Raw genomic sequence first — 18,474 nt, 5'->3', positions numbered from 1 at the left:
CACATACAGGCCACAGGGGTTTCAAGAGTCGGTTCTCTCCTTCACAGCTTCTGGAAAGGGAGTTCATGTCATTGGGCTTGGCAATGTGGCCATTTTGCCAGTTGCTCAGCCAACTGATAACCTCTGAAATTCTTGCTAGCTTCTACACCTTGCTTAAACGATCATAAACCCTTCTTTATCAGCCCTGTAGACACACTTGGCCTCTGTAGCCACTCACTGTTATATTATGAAGTGGTCCTAAGTTAAAGCCAGTTCCTCTTTTTGTAACATTCCTTAATCACATGACCTATATTCCTTTAGTGTAGAGCATATTTCCACACAAATGAGAGCATTGGTTCCTTACACAAAAACTTAGTGATTGATGGGAGAAACATTATATAAGTTGCGGTCATTTGTCTAATAACTCTGGGTATGCATTTTGAAATACATTCCAATATATTACACATCATGATTCGTGACACTGTTTCAAAAATGACTACTTGAAAACTAATATGGGGTGAAACTTTACAAGAGAATTTATCATGGAAGGATGAATTGCAATCATGTGAATCTAAGTAGAATGAATCACTAATAGTCACATGGCCAAACGTTCGTATCAATTAAAATTGTGTGTACTGGATTTTGTAGCCATCCTAAGTGGCAAATCTTTACAATTCTTCAGTGCTATGAAGCAAATGCCCTTAAGTAGATGAAGCACTCCTCTCTCTCTCTCTCTCTCTCTCTCTCTCTCTCTCTCTCTCTCTCTCTCTCTCTCTCTCTCTTTCTCTGGTTTTTTGGTTTTGTTTTGTTTTGTTGGTTTTTCAAGACAGTGTTTCTGTGTGTAGCTTTGGCTATCCTGGACTGATTTAGTAGACCAGGCTGGCCTCGAACTCACAAAGATCCGCCTGCCTCTGCCTTCAAGACAGGTTTCTTTGTATAGCCTTCACTGTCTAAGGCTTGCTTTGTAAGGCAAACTGGCCTTAAACACACAGAAATCCGCCTGCCTCTGCCTCCTCTAGTGCTGGGATTATAGGCGTGCGCCACAGCACCTGGTTCTTTCTCATTTCTTACATGCCTAATGTGAATGCATGTGTGTGACTTGGGCATGTACTTCTAAACTATCCCTAGTCTTTTAAATTTTACTGTAAACTTTTTTAACATTACAAAGAAATTGCTAGTCTATTCCTGAAAGCAAAGTCTTTCACCTCTCAGAGCTAGTTTATCCCCTCAGATGCTGGCCTCACCCTATCTCCCTGATAGCTCTCTTTTCTCCCACTAATCTGAAAATATTCTTGTCTAGGCTTACAGGTAACCATGCCTCTAGAGGCATCCCCCTTAGCAGGTACCTATCCTTACCTTCTTCTCAATCTGTTTATAAAGCACACGCTCACACTGGACGCTTGCTGTTACACATTGCAGAACACTCCAACAAAAAATAAGGCATGTCATCATAATTTTAGGCCACACTGTGGCACTTCCACTGCCAACTGCTAGTATACTCATATGAAAGTACTGGAATAAGATATCTGGTGGCACTCAGGGAAAGGATAAACACGCTACCAAGATGAGACTTGATAGGCTGTGACCATATGGTGGGAGAGGAGGTCCCCTTCGCTCACATCTAGGGGAGGGGAATAGGGTGAAAGAGGGAGGGAGGACGGGAGGAATGGGAAAATATAAGTGAGGGGAAACAATTGAGTTGTAATCTGAATAAATTAATTAAATAATAAAAAAATAAAATTAAATAAAAAAAAACTAAACAACTTAGGGAGAAGACAATTGAATGTATCACCATCCCTACATCTACACTATGTGCCTTTTGCTTGTCACAACAGAATAAGTAACCTTGTGGAAGGCCAACTTTTACAAAGTCATTCACCACTGAGGTGGTACACCCGTGCCTACATGCCCTCTCACAAACCTAGTGTGCACAGGTCTCCCTTTTTTCCTTTGTCTGGAATACTTGTTTCTTTGACAGGTCACTAATTTTGCTACACAACCACACCAACTCTCCTTATGCCAAGACTTCTTTTCTCTTACTGTAACCATTTCCTGTGGTGGTAAACATTCCAAGCGGGACTGAGGTTGCAGCTTCAGTGACAGAGTGTGCTGCCCAGTTCAGTCTCCCATAGCAGGAACAGGAAGCAAGTTCTTAGAAGAAGCATTATCTGTAGTCACAAGATCCAGTCCTCTCCTCTGCTGTCCCGTACCCTGTTCATCCTGGAATTTCATCATGACCATCCCAAGACCCTTCCTTACCCTCAGCTCCACTAGTCTGTCAGCAAGAAGCCACACTACTGTCTTCAAGCACTCAAGGAACTACAATCAACTACTAGGTCCTAGGAGGTTGGGAGACAGTGTAGGTGGCAGGAATACAGTCTTGACTTCCTGGAACTTATGGCTGCTAAACAGGTAATATTACATAATGAAATATTTGCTATATAGCAGCAAACAAAGGGTGGAAGATAAATTGGTGGGTCACGTCTATACAACAAGACTTACAGAGTTTAGAGGTTCATTCTGTGACTTTTTTTTCTTTCCACTTTTGGCTTACCTCACTGGTAGGGAACATGCTGAGAAATTTCTGAGACCTCAAAAGTACAACTATCTTAACTTCAAAAAGCTACTCAGTTACCTCAACATCTGCTCTTTCTAAAAACTCCACTACTCATCTCATCTTTTCAACATGTAAGCGCTGGCATGCCTCAGACTTTTAGTAAGTCTCCTTTTTAGGCTGACAGGGAATCCCAGCATCCATGTGTAATTTTGAAAGTCCGCCTAATCTCCTGCGCCTTTATATACATAACATTGAGTAACAGTTTCCTCCAAGATTGAAACATTCCATCCTTCTGGGAAGCTCCATAAGCAGAAAGGTAAACAACTTAAAATAGCTTCAGGAAATCCCTAAAAACTGACCGTATTCATTAGACCCCCTCCCTGCCCAGGTAAACAGTAAAACCTGAGAGTCTCTTTCAGACTAAGCAAAGCTGAGCTGCCAAGAAGACTCTCAGGCCAGACCAGCTGCCTGGAAGAAGCAGATGCCAGCAGAGCTGCCTGGAACAGGCAGAGACCAGAGTCCCTTGAAAAGAACACTCTCCAACTTGCTGCGCTGCCTGCAGGCTTTGTAGTATGCTATAGGTTCCCGGATTTTGTGATCTGCCACCCATGCTGGGGTGGGCTTTGTGACTCAGCCTTCAGTGAGGGGAAGAGAGTAACCCAGTGCTGGGTAAGGGAGAAAAGTGGGCAACGAACATCAACAGTACAGTATGTATAAAAAGGCCACAACAAAAGCAAGGCAGGGCAAGACATGAACAAAAGAGAAATGTAGAGGAAAATAACAAACAAAAACAGCATAGTGAATTCAAGAACTGTGAAATCATATCAAATGATGTATGTACATATAACTGGGACCCCAGAAAGAGAAAAGAGAGTCTGAAGAAATATTTGAGGACATATGGCGTATGCTTTATAATACTAGTGGTTCAGACTCCAGATCCAGGTGTCTTAGAAAACACTTAGAAATAATAGCGCGCACGCACACACACACACACACACACACACACACACACCAAGCCTTGAGAACACCTACAGACATTCATAAACACTTTAGGTGAATGGAGAGTGCCACAGCTGGCTTTATGACATGAAGCATACAGGCCAGAGGACAACAGAGTAACATACTAAAGTGCTGAAAGAAAAAAAAAGAAAGAAAGAAAATAAACCTGTCAACCAAGTGTTTTCTTCTTAAGAAACATTTTAATTACATTACTTATTGATTGGTCCCTTTATGTGAGTGTGTATATGTGTGTACTCTTTTGACCTCCCCTTCCACTATGTGGGTTCTGGAGATTGAACTGGGGTTTCCAAGGCTTGACAATAAGCACCTTTACTTGCTGAGCATCCTGCCAACCCTACCCAGAGTTCTTTTGTGGTTGAATATTTTTCTATTTATAATCATCTTTTACAGGCATTTTATTCTCTAAATAAGAGCTAACCTTGGGATCAGGTATGCTTTTCCGGACAATAATTCACAAACACAATTTTAGTAATGGCCAAATAGAAATAATGAGTGTAGATCACTATGTAAAGTTATCAAGTAAAAACTGGATTGGCATTAACAGAAATAAGCTATTATATTGTTATACTTCAGCCATTAAAAGATTATGTGGTTTTTCTCAACAAAATCCAATACTATCAACAAAAGTGTCAAACAAAACACAGATTCCTACACTGAGATGTAGCTTGAAGCCGGAGCTGCAGCCTAGTCGCAGAGGTCTTATCTTTTGAGAATAAATCTCTGGGTTCAGCGCCCAGCACCACACACACACACACACACACACACACACACACACACACACACCACATTAATGTTCCTGTTGTGATGGTAGGAAGATAAATTTTTAAAAATGAATATTAAAATAAACAATCTATCAAAAAAACTCATATTCTCATAATTTGAATAAAGCCAGTACATATTTGCATTGACATTACTCAGGGATGAGCCAACAAATGAAAGTCAGTGTCTCAGTGGAATAGTTGAAAAACATTTAGCTAATGCAAGTACAAAGGCCTTTTAGCTGCCTCTTAAGCGATTTAACCTCAGCAGACTGTATCACATCTAACAGTTCTTCTGAGAAGGCCAACTGCATATCATCTTTCCTCGCTTCATTACTTCCACTCACCCAATCTTCTGTTCTAGCCAGGTTCAGTTAAGCTACATGCCCCACTCTCCCTCCCTGCACTGCGCCCCGCCCCCCCCATCCTGCTCTCCTTGACAATGTCCTTCACCCACTCCCATCCCTCTTTCCTATGTTGGCTTTCTTCTCAAAGCTGTTTCTGACTAGTTACCCCATAACTGTCACTAATAAGATTAACCACTAGTTCTTAGCACACTCTTGCTACCAAACTTATCCCACATCTGTTCTTCACCAGCTGGCCCTGAGCTGCAGGGGATGACTGAGGAAGAAGATGGAGGAACGAAGTGGCTTACCTTGTCAGACAAACTAGAAACCAGCGCTAAGACATACAATGATCACTCTCTCCCCTGCCAAACAAGCCGGGCATTCGTTAGTTTTCCTTTTAACACAATAGGCTTCTGGCACAACATAATATTTTGAATATAAGCATGTAAAGTGGGGCTTTTCAATAACAGGGAACTCCATAAAAAACAATTTGTAATGACTAAATATGGTTCCTTACCCAAATGCTTGTTTAGACAGTTTTCTCAAGAACTTTTCCAACATGAGAGTTTTGTTTTGCAAGGGAAAAAATGCACTTAAGGTAAAAAGGTCTGGGTTCTAGTTTCGGGGTGTGAATTAAAGCCAGGTTTCCAATGAATAACTGCAATCCTAGAGAATGCAACGATAAGAACTACTTTAACCAATATGGATACTTTACATGTATCACTGTGTGCCCTAAGTTCTGTAGAAGAAACTATGAAAACGTATATACAGTGTGCATACATGAGTAAACACACAGACTATTTACATAACAGTTTTATGTATTGTGTAAGTGTGTGTATATGTGCATGTGTGTGTGCAGTAAACATATACACACATACACGTGAGGATCTGTAGATGAAGGTTGATGTCAGGCATCTTCCTCTATTATTCTCCTGATTATTTTTTGAGACAAGGCCTCCATTGAGCATGCAGTTCATGAGTTCAGCTCCACTGGTTGACCAGCAAGCCTTAGGTATGTATGCTCCTGTCCCTGCTTCCTTTATAGGAACAAGAAGATGTGACAATCAAATTCAGGTCCTCCTTGTGTGGCTTGCACTTTGCCAAGTGAGCCACATTAACGGTCACCAGACCTAAAATTATTTTTAAATTGTTAGGTGTTTTATTTACTTTATGTGTATGGATATTTTTGCCTTGAAGCATGTATATGATCCACATGTGTACATGTTGGGTCCCCTGGAATTATGTGGGTGCTGAGCTAAGACCACCTATGATATCCCATTCACACATCAACATAGAGTGACCCCAAGACTGAACTCCGAGCATCACTCATTTGGTCCACAACCTGACAAGTTAGGGTAACAGTAAACAAAGATCCAAACACCCAATCAATAAAGGCAAGGCCAGATATCCACAGCAAGAAACACTGCAGCAAATCCAGACACATAGGTCCCATGACCAAAACAACATCAATAACCAAAACAGTATGTATCCTCCAGAAATTAGCACTCCCCTTGGTTATGTTTCCTGGGTAAAGCCATTTAGCTGACGTAAGAGACAACAATTTCAAAAGAGCAATTATGATATGTTCAAGGAACTCAGGGGATAGAACCCATGCCTAAATGACAACATAAAAAGCTGAAGCGGTTTAATGAAATAATGAATGAAAAGAGTTTAAACATGAAGACAGAACTTACTGAAGAGATACAGTCTCTGAAGAAGACCCAAGTTGGAATAACAGTTGAAGAAGTCAGAAAGACAGATGGAAAGTTCAGAGGGAAGTTGCATGAATAGACTGTATCGAGTGGAATAAAGAATACCAGGTTTCCAGGGCAAGGAGAAGAGCTGGACCACACAAAGGAAATGTTAAACCTTAAAAAAATAAAAATAAAAATAAAAATAAAGTAATGGAACAGGAAGGAACTCTGTGACACAATAAAAGGCCAAACCTGTGAACCACAGGTATAAAAAGAGGAAGAGAAATCAATTTGTGTGAATCCTAGCATTCTGCATCCTCTGTTACCACCATGGACTAAGGCTGGATACCAACAAGGAAATAACAGAAAGTACATAAACTCATGGAAGCTGGATGACACACTGCTGAATAAAAATTGGGTAAAGGAAGAAATCAAGAAAGCAACTTTATCGAAAATTGAATGAAAATAAAAAACAACACTATGATAAAATAAATAAAACCATCTATGAGACCCAGTGACAGCATCCTAAGAGCAATGTTTACAGCTTGAAATGACCACAGCAAAAAATGAGAGAGGTCTCATAGTAGTAAGTTACTGATGCATCTGAAGACTTTGGAAAAAGAAAAACAAACAACATCCAAAATGAACAGACGAGAAAAAATAATCAAAATCAGGCCTGAAATTATTGAAACAGAATTGAAAAAAATGAGGCAAAAAATGAAGTGGAAAATTGGTTCTTTGAAAAGAAGAGCACTTGACACAACTTTAGCCAAATTAACCAAAGAGACAGAAGGCTGAAATTAATAAAATCAGAGATGAAAAGGAAAACATGACAACAGGTTGTGAGGAAATTCGGACCATCATAAAGATATAATTTTAAATCTATATCCCACTAAACTGAAAATCTAAAGGAAACTCATAAATATCTAGATTTACATGACCTACAAATATAAAATAAATATGAAGTAATTAATATAAATAGATTCATAACACCAATGAGATAGAAGCAGTAATTAAAAATCTCCTAACTAGGGCTGGAGAGAGGGCTCAGAGTTAAGAGCATTGGTTGTTCTTTCAAATGACCCAAGTCCAAATCCCAGCACCCACATGGCAGCTCACAACTGTCTGTGACTCCAGTTCCAGGAAATCTGACACCCTCACACACATATACAAGCAGGCAGAACACCAACGTACATAAAATAAATAAGTTATTTTTGAAAAATCTCCTAACTAAAAAGAAAGCCTAGTACCAGATGAATACAGTGCAGATTTATACCAGTCCCTCAAAGAAGACCACCAATATGCTTCAAATCATTCATAGAAATGAAAAAAAGAAACCCTTCCAATTTCATTTTATGGAGCCAGTATTACCCAGATACTAAATCACACAATATTCTGACAAAAAAAGAAAAAAACCGAAATTATAGTATAATCTCTGTAAGGAACATAAGCACAATATTGCCAATTAAATATTTACAAAAAATTTCAAGAAAACATAAAAGAGATTATCAATGCCAGACATAGTGTCTCATACCTTTAATCCTATCACTTGGGAGGCAGAGACAGCAAGATCTCTGTGAGTCTGAGGGCAACCTGATCTACATAGTAAGCTCCAGAACAGCCAGAGATACATAGTGAGAACACACACACACACACACACACACACACACACACACACACACACACACACACACACACACACACATACACATACGATTATCCACCCTAATCAAGTTGGCTCCATCCCAGAATGAAGCAATGGCTCAACACATGTAAATCAATAAATGTAGTCAATCACACAAAGAGATTCAGTGACCAAAACCACCTTGTGTTGGCTGGTTTTGTGAATTTGACATAAGCTATAGTCATTTTTGAATCAGTAACCTCAATTGAGAAAATGCTTCCACCAGACTGTCTTGTGGGCAATCCCATAGGGACATTTGCATGATTAATGACTGAGATGGTAGGCCCACCACTATAAGCAGTGCCACCCTGGTCTGAGGTGCTATCAGAAAGCAGGTTTAGCAAATCATGAGGCAGACGCCAGTAAGCAGCAGTTTTCCAAGGTTCCTGCTTCATTCAGTTCCTGCCTCCAACTTCCAGCTCTGACTTCCCTTAGTAACAGAGTGTGACCCGAGTCAGAAGATGAAATGTCCCCTTCCTTTGCCAAGTCACTTTTGGCCATGGTGTTGGATAACATCAACAGAAACCCTAATTAAGAGAGAAAGTGGTACCAGGCCATGGGGAATTGCTGTGACAGACCCGACTACACCATGTGTTTTTAGGAGGATAGTGTTGGCATTTGAACTTTGGGGTGGAAAAGCCAATGAGTGCTCAGAGTTCAGTGGGCTGTTCTGCGGGAACGTGGAAGGTGAGAATGTTGAGAGCAATGCAGACAATGGACCTGGATGTCATGGTACTGACAAAAAAAAAAAAAAAATCAAACCTATTAATCACTAAATTAGAACTGAGCAGTAAGTAAAGGGTGGAAAGCCAATCTATACAATGCGAGGTTTTTGCTAGCTCATCATCTGACAAGGGGTTGTTTACCTAGAATACACACTACATTTTTTTAAAATGGGGCTCAAGATGTCTATGTGGTTAAGAGCGTATGCTGCTGCCCTTGAAGAGGACTTGAGCTCGGTTCCCAGCACCTAATTTGAGTCCTCATACAACCTGCGCATTCATATCTGTGGCAGCACTATTCACAGACAGACGAGTTATAGACTTAGTTTATGTCTCTATGAACAGATGAGTTTGTCCTCTGTATATATACAATGCAATTACATCTAAAGACACACACAAAAAATAGTGAAATCATGTCAAATACAGGAAAAGGAACTGAATTAGAGATCACATTAAGCAAAATAAAACAGACTTAGAAAACAAAAATATTTCATGTTTTCTCCTGTCTACAGGACCTATACTTTAAAATGCACTAAGAACCAGAAGAGGGACTATTTGAGGAGGGGCCAGAAAGAGGGAAGAGTGAAGGACAAGGCAGGTTGGAAGGAGTGAATGTGAGCAAAGTGCCTACCTAATACACAAGAATAAAGATGTAATAATGCAGCCACTACTTTGCACAACAAATACAACAGGCTAATAAAAGGAAAAGTACCAAAAGCTCCAGGAGAAATCCCTCAAACATAAACGTGAAAATTATAATTTAGCTTTTTAGTATCATGACTTCAGGCGGCTTTTCACACAGAAAAAGGATTTATTCTTATGCCAACTGAAATACATTAAACAAGAATATGTCAAGAACCCATCACAAGCCAGTACCTGCTTTCAGGAGTTTGGAAATAACTCCAAGGCCACAGGCATTTGCTGCAACATGAGCACATCTCTTGGGTGGCTCCTACTGAAGATTTATTCTACAAGCAAACCAAATAGCAAACATGGGTTCCAGCATCTGAGGTGTTCAATGAGGTCCTAGGTTCCAGTGGGCATACCTGTGTGAACATGCATCTGAATCTTGACTGCAACATTCCTCCCAACTTCATTAGGCCTACAGAGGTATGGACAGTGGGGCCAGGGTATATCAATAGTTCACCACTTAGAGTAAGACAGCATAAGTTGCTAAACACCGGAAATGAGAACCAAATCAAATAAAGCCTTTCAAGATGCATCCAGTATCCTTTTAATGCAATAATTAAAGCTACCACAACCTTTCCTTTCCAGCTGGATGACAAGTTGATGAAGCTCTTTAGCTCTGTCGCATGTAAGATCCTTCTATACTACTCAGCAGACATCCTCATATTTACCAATGGTCAATAGTTTGACTTAGAAAATAACTGTACACAAAATAAAACTAGACTGAGCTAAAAATTACAAAACAAAATGCAATATAAACCAGTGCATACATATATCCCACACCACCGGATTTTAAACATACACACGTGCATGCACACATGCTCATGCATGCACACGTGCACAAGTGCATGATAGTCTTTCACTATGTATTTAACATGTGCACAATCACATTTATACACATCTGTTTCGTAACACCAATTCAGGACTTCATTTGGGTAATATTTGATTAACTAATCTGGCTGGAATAGAATGTGTGTTTTACTATTTTTTATTTCTGTATTTCAAGAAAAAAATTGATCTTTGTTAGTTGTGTTTAACTGCCATCTAGAGTTAAAATGAATCCATTTCTCTTCTGTTAAGAATCTTCAAATTTTTAGGAATAAAAGCAGTTACATTTAACCCTTGTTTCATGTCAAGCAAATTCTCAAGACTCCAGCTTTTCAAGGGCTAACTAAACTAAGTATTCATCTTGTCAATTGTGGTAAACATTCCCACCTATTGCAATTATCATAAGCTGACTAATAGGTGAGGTTTACATTTAATCTAACTAAACTTGTGGATGAGCAATCTGATCTGGTATGTATTTGGACTCACTGAGATATACCAAAAACTTAAGTATGTTACATGTTTTTTCTATTGTCTCCAGATCCCATTTTTCTCAGAATTTAAGAAAATCAGACTAAATAAAGATATTAAAGTTACTTCACTTTAACCTCTAAAGAATATGATTATACAATTAGGGGCTGGCAAGGTGGCTCATTGAGGTGTACATGCTGCCCAACCTGAATTGAGTTCAATCCCCAAGACACAGATAATGGAAGAAAAAATACTCACAAGTCAACTCCTGACCCCCCACATGTGTGCCACCCATATGCATGTGCACACAGTCACACACACACACACACACACACACACACACACACACTCACTCACACACAGTGAATCAATTGATGAAAAAATTAAGTTTCAATTTAATTGAGTTTTAATGCTTTTATGTTAAGAGTGACATTTGTATCAAAATTCACTTGTGCAACTCACTTCAAAGTCCTTATTGAAAGGGGGGGAAAACACGCTTAATGTTAGGAGACCGTTGCTTGAGCGCAGCAATCTCAGGAACAACCTCCATCTTGCTGGCAGGGTCCAAACTGAGTCCATGTTCCCAGGTCCCACAACCAACTCCCATCCCATGCTGCTTCTTTAGGTGTTTCACGTTTGTCTGTTAACCAGTAAAGCATGTGAAGAGGGAAGGTGCCAATTATCTAAACTAAGGTATGCAGTCATAAATGTACTGCCTGTCCTGACTTAACTGACCATGAGCAGCTTGCCCACTCCTCTCTTCCTTTATTATTCTCAATTCTGGGCCACAAGCCCAAGAGGGACCGGAATGCAAAAGCTTAGTCCAGCACCCTGAAACCAGATAACCCGGATAGGGTGCAGTCAGCAACACTTACTTGCTTGCTCAACCCTGGTGTCAAAAAACATGATTGGACAATGCTACAGCCCACTCCCCCTTGCTTTTTGGTCTTTTTGGTTCCATCCTTTACAAATGGTTTATTATTTCTCTTTGGGGTCACAGTTGAGCCCCTGAGTCTGTTCTGCAGCACTGATCCATCAGTAACAGCCTGAGTACAATATGATTTTATCATCTGGTTAAACACTAAGATGAACGTTCAAAAACACAGTCAGTTCCCAAGTCTGTGCTGTCATCCCTGACTTGTCAGTTTTTGCTGCTTAATTCAAATAAAGATCTTGCTTTGCTGGACTCTTATGCTTACTAGGGTTATTTTGGTTTTTGGACACCAACACTTAAAAGTAAAATCAAATTTAAAACGATAAGTCAATGTACCATCAGAAAAGAGAGTATATTCATATGACATCTTTGGTCAGGTAAAACACTTGTTTTCATATAAACTAAGGACATAGGCTTCTCCCCCACCCCAATCTATCTCAAATGCAACAAACTTCAATAACTTCCTGACAAGTTTTGATTGTATCATTAGATCATAAATAAACTGAAATGTAGTAAAATTGCAATTCCTGTGATTTGTTTGTTTGTTTGCTTGCTTGCTTCAGGAAATAGCAGAAAGTTTTTCAAGTGGATGCATACAACAAATAATACTGTTAAAAACAACAACAAGAAGAAAGAAAACAACAACAACAACAAAAAACCTTTCAGGTACTCAGAACCTGAATGTTCTCATTAAACTTACTTGCATTTTACAAAAACCTGTGAAAGACAATGCTTATCAATTCACCAAGCACCAGTTAAGTGGGGTCTCAATTGCCTGCTCAATGGCAAACTAATGATAAAGTTTCTGCAGGGATGTAATTGAGAAAAAATTCAAGAAAAGTAACAAGCAGGAAGGCCATGAGTAGAAAATATCCACTTTAAGGAAATCATGTATCAAGCACTCACAGAGTAGTACATAGGTATCAGGAGCCAGTGGGAAATCAAGAACCCAGACTGAAAAGCTGTATAGACTGTAGGCAGCTGGGAGGCTATCAGACAGACAGACAGACAAATTTTATGAGCTCTACATGAATGGGTCTGGGAAGAGAGGAGCATACATATGTAGCAAGTTTATAATCTATAAACAATTCACTAAGAGTTGTCATATATACATTACAGGTAAAAATCTTAACTTTTTCTCCAATCGATTTTAGAACTGTTGGGATTTTCAGTTCCATTTCCCAAGAAGGAAGGGGACATATGCAAGCTCTCACTGGACATCTCTGGAGTTAAACATGGTTTTGTCAGCAAGATCAAATTATCTCATCCAAGAATGTCTACAACACAGGTGCCAGCCATGACAATGATTCTCCATTGTAGTGTTTTGTCTGATTGGACCTAGATAGATACTTCATTCATTAGTAAGAGCTCCTAAAAAGGTATGTGTTTCAATTTTCCACTGGTCAAAACCCATCAGAAGCCAATATGAAGTAGTTTTGATATATTTTGAGTATAAAATATTTTTCATGGTAAAACGAACCAAGTATGAGTACAGAACAGGTAAGATTCTATGAGTTCTATCTCAAAGGGAACTAAAACAGACATTTGGATTCACTTTACCAAATTCATGAAAGAAGAAAAAGAAAAAGCAACCCCATTTAAGTCATGAGGTCTTTATTTTCTAAACATTTGTCTATCTACATTCAGTGGGTCTCTAAAAAGATCTCTGCTATATATGTAACACTCAAAACTAGCATGTAAGCCCCACCTGCCCAGGAACCAGGTAACTTCTTGGAATGCTGGGAATTGTAGTTTTTAAAAAAATAACAAGGCCTCAGGAGAAAATATGGTGAGTGTAAATTTGTTATTGTAAGTCCCTGTAACATGTGGCTTGAGACCATTCCAGCTGGGAAGGTCCAGGGAATGGTCCTGATCAGAGACTGTCTATTAGTCACTATTTAATATTTATTAAAGCTTGTTTTAAACTTGGTCCACCATGGTGGAGTTGGTGTTTTGCGAGAATGATCAGGATTTACGTAGATGCCAGAACTTCCTGTTAGTACCTTGGAGCATTGGAAATAGTCAAGGATTGTTCCTTTTTTCCCCCATAAAGCTCTTACTCTGCCATTTTAATCAATTCTTCCATGTTCTTATTCCTAGCCTCTGCTAATTTGACTCTACTTCTCTGATAATCCTTCTGTTTATTACTGTCAGGCCTCTGTTAAAATCCTCTAGCACCAGATAGACAATCTACAAAATTGGGAAAAATTAGAAGAAAGAATTTTTTCAATATTTTTCTATGCCCTGAGTCTCACCCTAGATGCATTCACACACACACACACAACACTTACACACACATATACACACATACACACATATACACAAATTGTACTCACTCTATAAGTCACAGCTCCATAGTATAGATACTTCTGCCATGTGTTCACATCATTGTGCACTGTTTCACCACAGACCCAAAAGTCACAAAAGCTACTGATCCTGCACTGAAACTGCCCAAAGTGACTACAGTAGTCATCTTGTGACCATGATGAAAAGCTTGTCTTTGTAACGCCTGATTAATACCAGAAACTGCTTAATTTTTTTTTAACTTCTCATTCTATCAGAGAAATAAGTCTTTGTATACAGGAAAAGTTTCTAACAAGCAAGCTGACATGCATTTAAAATGACTGTGATCATGGGTTAGTTCTTCCCCCACGCCTCAACTTCTTCAGCTGTAATGATAGTCTGAGTTCACCATGTTGTTTAAGATTAAGTGGAATCTATGCCAAGCGCCCACTACAGAATGAACATGTAACAAATATTAGACATTTTATGTTGTTAGCTGCCATCCTCTGGTGCTCTTAAGTATACCTTGAGGGCTCAGCCAGTCAGCGGGCTCTTAAGGGCATATTATATTACATCACTGTTGTGGTTAATTTACCAGTATGGCCTAATAATATTAGACCTATAATTATTATTATGGCAGTATTTTTTTATCCCTCTAGCAACCAATCAAGACACAGACAGTTGTTATATTTTAAAATAACCTTAGTTTATCTGGGGCAGGGCAGATATTAATCCCCTAAACTACTTCCCACAGGTATGGGGTACCTGTCCCAATCCCATCCCATCTGCTTCTAATAATTTCTATCAAGCTACCTCCCATCCACAATCCCATATACTTGCTAATGTTCTTCATCTGGGCCAAATCCTTTATCCACACCGGCCATGGGCTTCTCCTCCACCTAATCCATGGTGCAGCCTCCTCCTTCTCTCCTCTGTTTCCATCTCTCTCCTTCTCCCAAGATTCTCTCTGTCTCTCCCAGCCCTGGAACCTTAGCCATGCCTATCCCATTTGCCCTGCCCAGGTGTGATGGCCTTTTATTGGACAAACAAGTTAGGTTTTTAGGCAAAGTACAGGCAAGGCAGAGACAGCAAGCAGTAAATAGCATCAAAATATATCAGACCAACCTCCAATAATTTGATGCCCCAATGTTAGAGAGAGCTTTGGGTGACTATTCAGGCTGCAAACTGTCTTTGTCATTTTTTAATTTTGGAAGATGTTAAGCTGCACTTCCTGTTTACTCAGGTAATTAAATTTATTCCTTCTCAAGTCTCTGATGGGGTTGAAGATCAGATAGTTAGTTTTAAAATTAAACATAGTTGCTTAGGAGTTAAGATACTTTTATGCTAGATAAATATTTTAGGTTGATGAATATAAGCTTTAATAGATATTGATATAGGTTCAAAACTTTAGACTCACCAAGATAGAATAGATAGTTGCCAAATAGCTTTTGTTTAGACATTATATAAGTCTTACCTATTGGTTTTTATAGGTTTTCATAATTGTTCTTTCTGTATATAAAAAGAACGGCCTTTTTATTTAGACAGAAAAGGGGAATTGTTGGAGGTTGGTCTGATGTATTTTGATGCTAATTACTGCTTGCTGTCTCTGTCCTGCCTGTACCTTGCCTAAGAACCTAACCTATTTGACCAATAAAAGGCCATCATACCTGGGCAGGGCAAATGGGATAGACGTGGCTAAGGTTCCAGGGCTGGGAGAGAAAGGGAGATTCTTGGAAGGAGAAAGACCAGTGGAGAGGAGAGAAAAGGAGGCTCTACCATGATGGGTTATGTGGAGGAGAAGCACATAGCCAGCATGGATGGAGGATTTGGCCTGGATGAAGAACATTAGCAAGTATAGGGGATTATGGATGAGGAGATATCTTGATAGAAATTTTAGAAGCAGATGGCATGGGATTGGGACAGGTACCCCTCACCTGCCCCACTATGGGAAGTAGTTTAGGGGATTAATATCTGCCCTGCCCCAGGTTAACTAAGGTTATTTTTAAAAATAACAAGTGTCTGTGTCTTGATTGATTGATAGCGGGTTAGAAAATACTGCCATAATAATAATTATAGGCCTAATAATAAACATTATTAGGCCATACTGGTAAAATAACAGCAACACATTACATAGCCCTTTACAGAATGTACAACTTTAAAAGCAATACTTTAGGAGCTGCAGAGATGGCTCAGGGGTTAGAGTGCTTGCTGCTCTTCCAGAGGATCCAAGTCCAGTTCCCATCACCCACTCACCAGCCACCTATATCTCCAGCTCCAGGGGATCTGATGCTGTTTTAAATGAAAATCCCAAATGTTCTATTTTATCAATAAAGACTTAGGATCCAGATGCTGGGTGAAAACCTGCCAGCTCAGAGAGGCAGAGAAAGCACCCAGTTGACCTTCCTACTCAGCTCACATCCCAATGGAAAAGGCCCCAAAGTCTCACTAGCTCACCTGACAGCCCAGGAGGAAAAGGTCATAAAGAAACCTCAAAGCCAAAGCTCGATAGCTCAAGGCCCAAAAAGCCAAGGACCAAGATGCTGAGGAACTGAGGATTTAAAGCACTAAACACTAAAGATCCCAAGGGCTCCTTCTACTTCTACACACTGCCTTAAATACCCCTCAACTCAAAGTCCCTCCCATTCTTTAATCTCTGTCAGCTGGTTTCTTCCTCTGCCTCTTGACCTAGGGTTAACTTTATTACATCCTATGTGCAAAAAAACAAAAACAAAAACAAAAACAAAAACAAAAACAAAAAAACAACAAAAAAAACCTCTTGGATTAAAGGTGTGTGTTAGGGCTGGCTGAACCACACCTTAATCGATTGTTTACAATAAGCAGGAAAGTTGTTGGATTAGAGGTGTGTGCTAGGGCTGAACCAGGCCAAACAAAAGACAGGTTTTTACAGTTCACAATGTCAGGGATCACAATGGGATCAAAGAACCTACAACAATCTGATACCCTTTACTGGCCTCCGTGGACACACCCATTTTTTTCCCAAAACAACCCCCGACAATTCCTATACAGTGAGTGAGGCCAGGCAAAAATTACAGTAAAGCTGGTGCAAGAATCAACAGTAGAAAGCATTACCTTCACTGAGCATGTACAGAATACCCGACAATGGGCCAGTTGCTATTTAGACAATTACAGTGATTTATAGGGCAAAGCAGGAGTGTCTCACTGCAGAAAACAAGGAGACTTTCCTAAGAAAACACTGCCTATAAACTGATGCACAATGCATCTGCCAGAGACCTGTCCTCAGCAACTGGTTGTCTCGTGGAAATGATCTCCAGTTTAGGATTTGTGGTAAGAAAGGAGCTGTGACAGCTGATCGTTAAGTAGACAGGAAGTACTTTTATGGGTCTGCTATAAATGGTCACAGTATATCTGGATAAAATTTAAGTTCCTATGATATATTTCTGGTTACTGTTTTCCTAAAAATTTCAAGTTTTACATACTATCCTTTGGCTCAACAGCAAGGCAATGTCTCAAAACGCTGGGGGGCTCTGAGGAAAATCTGCACATTTCTTTGAGTTGTGTTGCTATGAAAACCCAAACATGGGGGACATGAAGTTTGTCCTAAGCAACATGAAAACATAGACTCTCTGTTCATGCAGTCCAAAACCAATTTAAGAAAGAATTATTTATAAATTCTACAAAACAAACCAGAATGCCTTGTAATCATGCAAAAGCTCTACCATATTTTTGGGACCATAAGACGCACCCAGTTTTTAGAGCAGTAAAACAAGAAAAACAGCAATCAGACCATAAGGTACACCCTAATTTCCCTCGCACTTTTTTTTGGGGGGGGGGAGTGCATCTTATGGTGCGAAAATACAGTATTCATAGGCGAGCCCAGAACACAGAAAATCGGGGTACATAAAGTCGGAAGGCTATGGAGCAGTTAGTATGTAAACAGCTCTGCCAAGTAAAGACATGGTGCTTTGAAATCAGGAAGAATTCAACAGGCAAAAGAATGCCATTAATTCGGTTAGAAAGTATATAATAGTAGGTCAGAGACAAAAACATTTTTTTCTTGATGCTGGAGAGATGGCTCAGCAGCTATGAGCTCTGGCTGTTCTTCAGAGGACCAGAATTCTGAACACAACACTTACATAAACAATCTCCAGAGCCTCTGGATCCTTTTTCTTGCCTCTGAGGGCACCTGAGGGCACCTGTACACACTATGGCTCACCATTTCAAAACACACACGCACGTGCACCACACACACACACAACCGCACCACCCCTACACATAATATAAACAAAAAAAATTTTTTTTGAGACAAGATCTCTCTGTGTAATCTTGACTATCCTGGACTCGCTTTATAGACCAGGCTGGCCCCGAACTCACAGCGATCCGCCTGCCTCTGCCTCCCAATTAAAGGGACTAAAGGTGTGCTTAATATAAACAAAATTTAAAGGGAATTTTACAAAACACAAAACGCAGCTTATGGTGGCCAGAAGCGTACCTGGGGGAAGTGGGAAACCCATACCGGGCTGAAAGAACACCT

General features: G+C 39.8%; 1 long non-coding RNA gene across 1 annotated transcript in view; it reads right to left on the bottom strand.

The window, feature by feature from the left end:
• LOC311605129 overlaps nt 1-18,474 on the bottom strand; it is a 97,335-nt gene that overhangs the window by 30,693 nt on the left and 48,168 nt on the right. The gene's annotated exons all lie outside the window — the stretch shown is intronic.

This window comes from Acomys minous (assembly GCF_964271855.1).
Source record: "Acomys minous genome assembly, chromosome: 9".
Lineage (NCBI taxonomy): Eukaryota > Metazoa > Chordata > Mammalia > Rodentia > Muridae > Acomys > Acomys minous.
This window is presented reverse-complemented; position numbering and strand designations above follow the sequence as displayed.